Genomic DNA, 11,927 nt, shown 5'->3' on the forward strand with positions numbered 1-11,927 from the left:
TCCCTTGAGAGGACATTTCTGCAGAAGTGGGAAGACTTTTTCAAGAAACAAATCTGGTCTAAATTTGTTACATTTGTTTTCATATTGTTTCAACTTCAGTAGGAAAGATCTAGGTAGAAGAAATGTTTGTTTCCTGGATAATTTCTGGATTTATGGCTAAAATGAGTCTCTAAGAAATAATCTATCTGGACTTTTTTAATGTATGTTTAATTAGTTTTAAAGCAAAAAAACAAATTTTTTTGAGAAATAAAATACAGATTTTTGTAAAGCCCTAAATTTCATGGGAGGAGACACTACTGCATAGATTGCCATTGATAGATGGACTATGAAATATATAAGTACTATAGATACAGCCATGACTATTGACAAGTCTTACCGGGTGTGATTTATATTTTTGTTAAATCCAAATAAGAGACGCCTTGCTATCCACAGAAGCAGTGTCCCTTGACAAAGCTCTGTTCCTATATATCTCCTTAGTCTCTCAATGTGAATTCTTGCCCAAGGGACTTTTCAGTCTCTCACGAAAGTGACACACAGGCATATTTAGGCACAACTGAATCATAGTCTGAACACAACTCTCATTCATACGGAGCCCCTGCTATATATATTATATATTATTATTTATATGTATTATATATAATATATATATATATGTTATACAGATCATCCTGTCACCATAGACAGTTGAAATATTTGCCAGATGGTTAAGGGCAGAAGACCTAAGCTATTAAACAGTATTGGTAATAGTGTGCGGCCAGCTTTGCTATTTCTCTGCAACTAACCATCTTTATAGCCTTCTTTTTGGTGTCTTCAGTTATATCTAAGTGGAAGTTAAATAAGAGCCCTTTCTTTGTGGGTTTGAGCCCCACGTCGGGCTCTGTGCTGACAGCTCAGAGCCTGGAAACCTGCTTTGGATTCTGTCTCCTTCTCTCTCTGCCCCTCCCCACTTGTGCTCTGTCTCTCTGTCTCTCAAAAATAAATAAATGTAAAAAATAAAATAAAGTAAAATAAGAGCCCTTTCCTCTGAGACATTATTTCTTATTCCTATCATAATTCCTAATCCTTTTTTTAATGTTTATTTATTTTTGAGAGAGAGAGCGCAAGCTGGGGAAGGGCAGAGAGAGGGGGAGACACAGAATCTGAAGCAGGCTCCAGGCCCTGAGCTGTCAGCACAGAGCCTGACGCGGGGCTCGAACTCACGGAGCTGTGAGATCATGACCTGAGCGAAAGTCGGGCACTTAACCAACTGAGCTACCCAGGCACCCCCAGGATTCATAACCTTTCAAGGAAAGTATACAGAAGGTTTGTCCTACACTTTCAATGTCAATGTCAAGGGCTTTGGGTTTCTACTCATCTCCCACATGCTTTGGACGAGTCTCACTCACGCTGCGGTTCTCCCCATCTACATGAATAGAAAGGAAAAGTGGATTCTATAAGAGTTTGAATTCCTGCAGAGACGTGCCAATTAGATTTAAAGCATAGTTTCTATTCTCCTAATAGCTATGATAACAAAATAATGGCAAAATGGTTTGTGTGAGCTATTTCCCAGCATATTAGCACCACCCCTGAAAGAAAAATGCCTCCTCTCCAACCCGGGGAGCTGTTTAACAGCCACATTGCTTCTGCAAGTAGCTGCGATGCATTGAGAGGTTTGGCTGAATCACCTCCTTGCCTCTGGTCTTTGTATCACTGCTGTCCTTAGTCCATCACCTGGCTGAGAACGCTTTTGAGAATCGTTTGCATGCAAAAGAAATAGTATAGCGACATAAAAACCATGTCTTTCCTAGTCTCAAACCACCGTGTTAACTGCTAGATTAAATGCTACATTTCAGCCCATGCTCCATGCATTAGTTACATGTGAAGAAAATTAAAACTCGGTTGACCTTCAGGATCGGGGAGGAGGACATAGGAGAAGGTGCTGAGCTGAGTTTAATGTTCTGTAGCAAACAAGGGGAAAAGATATAGAGATACGGATTTTGAGGGAAATGTTAATTATCTAAAGCTTAATTACAGATAACATCATGAGGAGAAAACATAAAAGACTTGAAATGCAGCCAAAGCATTTCCCTAAGAACATTAAAAAATGATTGTTGTTTACAATTCGCAAATCGCACAGACATAAAGCTGAGACAGGAAACACCGTCAGGCTGAAAGTAAGAATGCAACCTGCTCTTTTAAAAGCAGCGCAGAAGAGAAGTGATAGTGATGCAGTTAGCTCATGTTTGGGGAAGTCAACGAGATTCTGTCCATGTCTCCCCTTTGAAATAAAAATGAGCAGATCACTGGCAAACACATCGAAGTAAAATCCAAGGAGATGTCAGAGCCCAAATAAAAATAAATAATTTAGGAGGTCTTACAATGGGAACTAAAATAAAGTAGGATTCACAGGCATTTATCTCCCTATAAGTACAATAGAAATAAAGGAAGCAAGATTTTTACGTTCCTGTCACTTCATTACTGAATCCAGCGATATGAAAATCTAGCTTTTCATTCAAACATAATTTTCGTTCACTGCAGCAAAGAATGGCTTCCATTTATCCAGTCTGCTCTTGAGAGAGCAGTCTAGTCTGGTCTACTATTTAGTTTATTCTTTGTCTTTTTTTTTTTTTTTTTCTTACAATTGGTATCTATTAATTTCCAATTACCTTTAAAGGGGAGTTTCTGGAGAATGCAATGTAGCATTTTGAAAGGAGTTTTGCTTTCAAAGGAGGCTCTAGGAAATGAGTCCCTGGAAGTTCCTATTTGCCTAAAACCAATGGGACACAATGTTCTTGGGATGGAGGTATTTGGGTTCCGGGGCCATGGGTGTGCAGGCCACAGCTCTTGATTCTGGCCCACTGGGCTCTCATGGTGTTGCACTAGCTGATACAAAAGTGTTGTGGATCTTTCCAGAAACAGTAGAGTTGCAACTAGAGGGCTGAACACTTGGTACTTTTTCCAAAAAAATGGGGATATAGTGACCTCTTTCTTTTTCTTTTTCTTTTTCTTTTTTTTTTTGTCAAGTTTTTATTTAAACTCTCATTCATTAACATATATGGTAAAATTGGTTTCAGGTGTATAATTTAGTGATTCATCACTTGCACACAACACCCAGTGCTCATCACAACAAGTGCCCTCTTGCATATCCAATCACCCATCTGGCACGTTCCCCCACCCACCTCCCCTCCATCAACCCTGTTCGTTCTCTATCATTAAGAGTCTCTTATGGTTTGCTTCCCCCTCTCTTTTTTTTTCCCCTTCCCTGATACTCATCTGTTTTGTCTTTTAAATTTCATATATGACTGCAATAAAGATGTGGTATATACATACAATGGAATATTACTAAGCCGTCAAAAAGAATGCAATCTTGCCATGTGCAATGATGTGGATAGACCCAGAGTGCATTATGCTAAGCAAAATAAGTCAGCCAGAGAAAGACTAATACCATGTGCTTTCACTCACATGTAGTGAAACTCTCTGTGGCTGAAGGTTTTGTACAATTATATTTGGGTGAGTACCTAGAGAGAGCAGAGTTATTGAAGGGGAAGGAGAGTGAGAACTACGGACAGTAAACCTAAGTCACAGGTTTAATGAGAGAATAATTAGACATTTAATGATGATAACTTGCTGACTTTGGAGAAAATAAAAACAATTTTAAACTTGATAAGCATTTATTGAATGAATGAATGAATGAAGAGATCAGAGGTCTCCACTTGCTGACAGCTACTGAGGACTGGTTCTTTGTCCCATTTCTTGATGCAGTTTTTTTTCCTCTCCCTTTCTGTTTTAATTGAGATAGTCACGTAAAATAAAGTTATTCATTTTAAAGCGAGGGACTCCGTGACATTTAGTACACTCACAGTGGTGTGCAGCCATGACTTCTATTTAGTTCCAAAGTATTTTCATCATCTTACACTGAAACCTTGAGTGTATTAAACAGTTACTCCCATTCCCTTTTTGTCCAGCCCCTGGCAACCACCTGTTTCTGTTCTCTCTCCCAGGGCTTATTCTGGATAGTTCATTCAGATGGAATCATACGATATGTGACCTTTTGTGTGAGCTGTTTTTATTTTGCATAATATCTGCGAGGTTTGTCCACATTGAAGCCTGTAGCAGAGGGCCATTCTTTTTTATGGCTGAATAATACTCCACTGTATGGATAGACAATTTATGTAGCCATTCATCTCTTGATAGGCTTTTGGGTTGTTTTCACCTTTTGCCTATTGTGAATAATGAAGCAAAATTTGGGGGGGGGGAGATGTTTTATAAAATGCCATTGGGGTAAGCGAATGAGGAATCAAACGGGGTGAAAATTAAAGGGCACATAAGCCACTTTTTTGTCCTGCAGGAACAGGGTTTTTCTTTCTTTTTTTTTTTTTTTAAATAAATACTGAGATAATTTTTTGTAGAAAACCCACCTTATGAGAAACAATAAAAGAATTTCTTCAGACTGAAATCAGGTGAGCCAATATAAGAATATGAATGTACATAAAAATACACAGAGCACTGCTAGAGGTAATTGTGGACGATAGAGCAGGGTAACTTAGTATTTGTTTTCTTACCTTTTTTAATTTTTCAAATAGGCTTTATTTTTTAGAGCAGATTTAGGTGCACAGCAAAACTGAATGGAAAGTATCGAGAGTTCCCGTGTTACCATCCCCACCCCCGTGTACATCCTCTGTCACCATCAATATCCTACACCAGCGTGGTATACTTGTGACCATCGATGAATATACATTAACACCTCATTATCATCCAAAGTCCGTAGATTACATTAGCATTCACTCTTGTTGTACATTCTGAATCTGACAAATGTATAATGACCTGAATCCACCATTGTAGTATCACATAGAATAATTTCACTGCCCCAGAAAATCCTCTGTGCTCATACGTTCATCCCTCTTTCCTCTCTAACCGCTGGCAACCATGCTTCTTTCTACTGACTCCATAGTCTTGCCTTTCATGGAATGTCATGGAATGTCATGGAATGTCGTATACAGTGCATAGCCTCTTCAGATGGTCTTCTTTTACTTATTAATATACATTTGACCATGAACAGGGTCTTTAATTCAGAATGCTTTCAGCGGTTTTTCTAAACAGGGTATTAGAACTCCTGAGAACATTTGAAAATCTACAACAGCCCCTACTTTTCGTGACAGAAGACCAGACAGAGGCAGGAGGGGAGACAGTCTAGTTTCAGTGACTGTCACAGGAGCCTTCAAACTGAGGCTCCATTCAGTGGATTCAGGGGACCCTCCTCTCCGCCTGGGGGTTCTGGCAACCCAGTCTTCCACTCAGTGGCTATCAAAACAGCCCTAACATGGCTGCCGCTCTCACCCGAGGCGGGAGGGTCCCTGGCCCACCCCTACCACAGCCTCCACGTTGTAAGGAGGTACCCTATTCGTTCTTGCCCTTGTTCCTCTTGAGGAACGACGGAGTCCCCAAAGTGGCATCTTCAGAACCTTCCCAACCTACTCCTCAGCCTACCCTGTAACCAGTCAGGATCCCAAATAAGTCCCCTTGGGGAAACTTTATACTGGGATTTCTGCACAGGGTTTGGGAGAAATCTGTGGCTTCCATTTGTTTTTAAAAGACAATTAATCTGTTCTCTTTCAAACCTGTATCCCCAGACCCCGCCTAGGCCTCATACAGCCAGGATTCCAGGCATCCTGCCTCGGTGCCCAGACTCTCACAGCGGCTGTGTGGACAGGGTGCCAGCTCAACCCAGATTAGCTTTCATTGCTTCATGGTCTTTTTTTTTTTTTTTTTTTTTAATCATTTTGAACCATTTCCAGTGAGGTATAAATACAATAGCTTTAATTGCATTTATACCCAGAATCCCATGGAAAAGAAAACTTACTGATGAAAAGCTAAGTGACAGACTGAACGGAAACCACAGTTGAAATTTTTCATTAAAACGTTTTTAAGTAAAAATAAATAATTTACTTAAATGTATTACAAATACGTTTGAAATGAGATTAGAAACGTAAGCATTTTTAAAAGGTGTCAGAGGGAGGGATTGACAACTGTTGGTGAGTTTTGACTGCCCTGGCCACGCCTCCTTGGCTATAAACACAGCTGCCCTTCAGTATTTAGGGCCCTTTCATCCTCTCTGGTCTTCAGATTTTTTCACAAGAGACCTTTTCCCTCTAAAAGTGGTGGGTGACAGCGGAGAAGGAAGCTGCAAAATACATTTGAGTTGCTCCGTCCAGCTGGACCTTCAGAGCACAAATGCCCGGACCACGTGTCCTGAAGTCCCCAGCCAGCCAATTCGACTTCCCTCTGCTCTGCTCATTTTATCATTCCTTCAGCAAACGATTATTAGAGTCTCATCTCTCCCAGATCTCTTTCATTCCTGTGATTAGTCACTCCATACCTCTAATTTTCCTGTCCAATTACAAATTCTTGGTTTTTCTGTTTACTTCCAAGGTTTTCTGGTATATAACAAAGAAGCACGTAGCAAACAAATGGTGTAAACTTTGCTAACAGGTTAGAAATGACAAGGAGAGGGGCCTGATCTAACTGGATCGCTGTTTACTGTGAAAATGTAACCATTTGCAAATGTTAAAAAGCAAAAAGCAATTTTCCGTCAATTCCAAAATCAGACTACCTTTGTCTAGAAGTTGTTATCTAAGCCTGAGTTAGAATTACATGGAGAAATGAACTATCCATGTCACATTGTCTGATTCAAAAATGGAAAAAAGTTGGTGGATGATCCATAGACACAGTACTCTTAAGGTCTAAGAATGGAGACGTATAGTGATCCTGGTAAGAATTGCCGATCAATCCGCCCGGAAAAATTGAACAAACTGGCCTAGACATGGTCAGAGTATGCAGCCTAGTGAAGGTTACGTTGCTTTCTAACCTGGAAACTGGTTCCTATTAAGACCCAGTGACAGCATTTGGGCCCTTTGTTTTAAATAAGCCCGTCATGGAAATAAATGAACAACCAAATAAGAAAACCAAAGATTATTTATTCACAGCTTGGTATTGCAAGGGAGCCAGCCACCATCACTTGGGTTTTGACAGAGGCTCAAAGACAGATTGAGGAATGGGAAACCTTCAGGCGTGCCCTAGTGGAGCGGGGGGCACGGAGAAGCTGTAGACAGTTAACTGGAATCCCGTATGATTTGCTACAGGTATGTATTTGACTCTCTCTGGTTGGTTCTGAGTTGGAAGGAGGGCCAAAAATCAGGGAAGCTGTCAGTTCTTAATCAAGTCCTGGCCATTTTGAGCCAATTGTTACAGAAGATATCGCATTAGTTTCCTGGATTGTTACTAGAGATAGCGGTCTGGCTTCCTACGAGTCTGATGGAAGCAGGTTGACATCCTAGGCTGGTTACTATCGACCGTGGGCTGATGGCTACAGCTCCTGGGACAGGGCTCTCTTTTGACACATGGTCTGGTCATCGTCCGTATGTTCCGTCTTTCATCATCAGACTGAGTTTACACATGTGCCTCAATCCTCCTGAAGATACCTTCATCCAGGATTCAGTTTTACTTTCAGCATTTTGGGGGGCCAGAAGCAGGCTGTACAACAACCAGTCCCACTGAAGACGTCTCCGTTGATGTTGGGTGCGGTTACAGAGTAGGGCCTTCGTCGTCTAGGAACAGAGCTACTGCCTAGGTTCTCTGCCTGGCACAATGCACCACTCACCAGGCCCCATAAGTACCCATCTTACATGTAAGTGGTCCTGTGCTTTTTTCACAGAACGATAATAGGTATCATGTACTGAATCCTTACTATTCCTTTGAGGGCCTTGAAAGCTAAACAAAGAAAACTAAAATTTATACGCGTTATGCGATAGCGAACAAATGCACATTCTTTAAATAGAAAATAATATGATTAAAGCCATGGTTCAAGAACATTAATAATCTTTCAGTGATAGTGAAATGTTTTTGTAGGGAGAAGAATGAGCTCCAGAGCCCATCCAGGAAGGTGCTAGAGCAATTTGGGCCTCATGTGATGAGATTCTACATGGAACAAAAAACAGAAGAGAGATAGATGACCATAGGTTTAAAGGGAAAAAAAAAAAAAAAAAAAAATATATATATATATATATATATGTATATGTATATACATACACACACACACACACACACACACACACATATATATATATATATGTGTGTGTGTGTGTGTGTGTATGTATATATATACATACATATATGTGTGTATGTGTGTATCAGGTCATGATCTCCCAGTTCATGAGTTCGAGCCCCACATCAGGCTCTGTGCTGACAGCTCAGAGCCCGGATTCTGCTTCAGATTCTGTGTCTCCCTCTCTCTCTGCCCCTCCTCCACTCATGCTCTGTCTCTCAAAAATGAATAAATGTTAAAACAAAATGAAATGAAATAAAATGAAAGAAAAGAAAAGAAAAGAAAAGAAAAGAAAAGAAAAGAAAAGAAAAGAAAAGAAAATATCCTCCCAGGATTTTTTGTTCCGTCTAGGAACAAAAGCAAAAATAAACTGTCAGGACTACATCAAAATAAAAAGCTAAAGAAATGCTCAATAAGACTAAAAGACAACCTATGGAATGGAAAAAGATATCTTGCAAATGACATACCTGATAAAGAGTTAGTATCCGAAATATATAAAGAATTTATACAATTCAACATCAAAAAATATATGTATTTTGATTAAAAGTGGCCAGAAGACCTGAATAGACATTTATCCAAAGAAGACAGACAGATGGCCAACATACACATGAAAAGAGACTCAACATCACTCATCATCAGGGAAATAGATATCAGAACTACAGTGAGATGTCACCTCACACCTGTCAGAATGGCTGAAATCAAAAACACAAGAAAAAAAAAGTGTTGACAAGGATATGGAGAAAAAGGAACTTCATGTACTGTTGGAGGCAATGCAAACTGGTGTAGCCACTGTGGAAAATAGTACAGAGATTCCTCCAACAGTTACGAATAGAAATATCATATGATCCAGCAAATCTACTACTGGGTATATACCCCAAGAATACAACAACGCTAATTTGAAAAGGTATATGTAGCCCTATATTTATTGCAGCATTATTTATGATAACCAAATTATGGAAGTAGCCCAAGTATCCATTGATAGATGAATGGATAAAGATGTACTGTATGTGTGTGTGTGTGTATATGTATCATATTACTTATGTGTGTGTGTGTGTATCATAATACTACTTATGTGTGTATGTGTATATATATCATAATATTATTTATATTACTTATAACGTAATATTACTCAGCCATAAAAAAGAACAAAATCTTGCCATTTGCAACAACATGGATGGATATAGAGAATATAATGGCTAAGCAAAGTAAGTCAGAGAAAGACAAATATATGATTTCACTCATATGTGGAACTTAAGAAACAAAACAGATGAGCATAAGGGAAGGGAAGAAAAAACAAGATAAAAACCGAGAGGGAGACAAACCAGAAGAGACTCTTACAGAGAACAAAGTGAGGATTGCTGGAGGGGTGTCTGGTAAAAGGATGGGCTAACTGGGTGATGGGCATTAAGGAGGGCACTTGTTGGGATGAGCGCTGAGTGTTATATGTAAGTGATGAATCACTAAACCCTACTCCTGAAATCATTATTACACTGTATGTTAACTAACTAGGATTTAAATTTTAAAAATTTAAGAAAAGAGGGGCGCCTGGGTAGCTCAGTCGGTTGAGCGACCGACTTCGGCTCAGGTCACGATCTCACGGTTTGTGAGTTTGAGCCCCGCATCAGGCTCTGTGCTGACAGCTCAGAACCTGGAGCCTGTTTCGGATTCTGTGTCTCCCTCTCTCTCTGCTCCTTCCCCCCTCGTGCTCTGTCTCTCTCTGTCTCTCTCAAAAATAAATAAACATTTAAAAAATTGTTTTTAATTTAAGAAAAGAAAAAGAAAAGAAAGGATAGACTATTTTCCTAGTGAGCCATGATGTTTGGCAAACTCAGAACTGTCCTTAAAACTTTTAGTAAAAGCTAATACCATGTCTCAGAAAATTAATGATAACAAGTCTGTGACATATTAAGTAAAAATGACAATGAAAAGGATGTATGCTATGATTCCAATTTAGAAGCAAATAAATATATCTTTTCACCACCATATGAATGAAGATGGATGTGACATGTATCTATATGTCGACAGTGATTATTTATGGGGAGTAGGATTGTGGCTAATTTTTCTTTTCCGTATTTTTTGCCTTTTTCAAATATTGAAGAATCAGCGTGTATGATTCTATTAACAGAGATAAATTTTAACATACCAATGGTTAATCTCTAGATTTAGCATTTTCGTAGGACGAAATAGCAAGAGAGAAGTTAGGGGATTTCACCATTGTCTAAGGCCTTAGTCTCCCGCAGAAAACTTTTTTTTTTTTTTTTTTAATTACAGAAGTGATTGCCTGGATGGCTTAGTTTGCTGAGCATCTGACTCTTGCTTTCAGCTCAGGTCATGATCTCAGGGTCATGTGTTCAAGCCCTGCGTTAGGCTCCGTGCTGGTCACAAGGCCTACTTTAAAAAAAAAAGGCACCGAGTGGCTTAGTTGGTTAAGCATCGAACTCTTGATTTCCACTCAGGTCATGATCCCAGGGTTATGGGATGGGACCCCACATCAGGCTCCGTGCTGGTCACGGAGCCTACTTAAGATTCTCTCTCTCCCTCTCTCTCTCAGCCCCCCACCCTCCCTTTCTCTCTCTCTCAAAAAAAAAAGTGAATAAATTACAGAAGCAGTTTCCACTATAATTATTTGAAAACTATTGCCTTTACATTTCTTACCTTCCTAGAAATTTCATGGTTCATGTTTTTCTCCCCATTTTCTTTCTGATCAAACCAAATATCTCTGTTGTCCTGAAAATCATAGTTCCGGCATAGACCCCCAAAAAACATATTTCTGTTTCATTTTCAGAAAATTGGGCCTTGTGTCAAATTTAATTGAAGTGGCTGAACTACTGAGTTTGGTCTAACATTGCAGTTTGGTCCTTGTTCAAACAGACGGCAACTGTGCCTTTCTCCTTGAATTTCAAGTTTGTAAATGTTGTTCTGTCTTCGCTTAACAAACCATATTGTTTTCACATCTAATCCTTGTCACTGGAAGACCTTTGGCAATCAACTTTTCTATGCTTCTTTTTTTTTTTTTTTTTTAAAGATTGGTCACCATTTAGGAGATTCCGTTTCTTTTTTTTTTTTTAATTTTTTTTAACGTTTATTTATTTTTGAGACAGAGAGAGACAGAGCATGAACGGGGGAGGGTCAGAGAGAGGGAGACACAGAATCTGAAACAGGCTCCAGGCTCTGAGCCATCAGCACAGAGCCTGATGCGGGGCTTCAACTCACGAACCGCAAGATCATGACCTGAGCCAAAGTCGGAGGCTCAACCGACTGAGCCACCCAGGCGCCCCATTTTCTATGCTTCTTTTGTCCACCCTCTAAAATGGAAAAATCTTGGATGGGTCAACCAAGTGCTAATTCGAGCTACTGGCCGTTCTGAGGATGGAATCCGAAAGACCAGCGGCACCAAAATGTTTGAAAATAAAAATAATGAAGATGTCTGTGTTTACTTATTCTGACCATCTTAATTACTTCCCTCTGCTATAAAATCCATCCATGTGTAATGGGTATCATTTGGAATTTTATTCACTTTAGTCAAAATTGACAGTAAGGCAAAGATTGTGTTATCCCACTTTTTAGACACATAACATTGAACTTTTGTATTTTTAATTTTTTTGAAGTTGATTTATTTATTTTGAAAAAGAGAGAGAGAGTGAGATAGCATGAGTGGAGGGGAGGCAGACAGAGAGGGAGAGAGAGAATCCCAAGCAGGCTCAGCGCTGTCGGTGTGGAACCCTACGCAGGGCTCAGACCCATGAACCACGAGTTGGTGACCCAAGCTAAAATGAAGAGTTGGATGCTCAACTGACTGAGCCACCCGGGTGCCCCAAATTATGTTTAATGTTTATTTATTTATTCT

This window comes from Leopardus geoffroyi, chromosome B2 (assembly GCF_018350155.1).
Source record: "Leopardus geoffroyi isolate Oge1 chromosome B2, O.geoffroyi_Oge1_pat1.0, whole genome shotgun sequence".
NCBI classification, from domain to species: Eukaryota; Metazoa; Chordata; class Mammalia; order Carnivora; family Felidae; genus Leopardus; species Leopardus geoffroyi.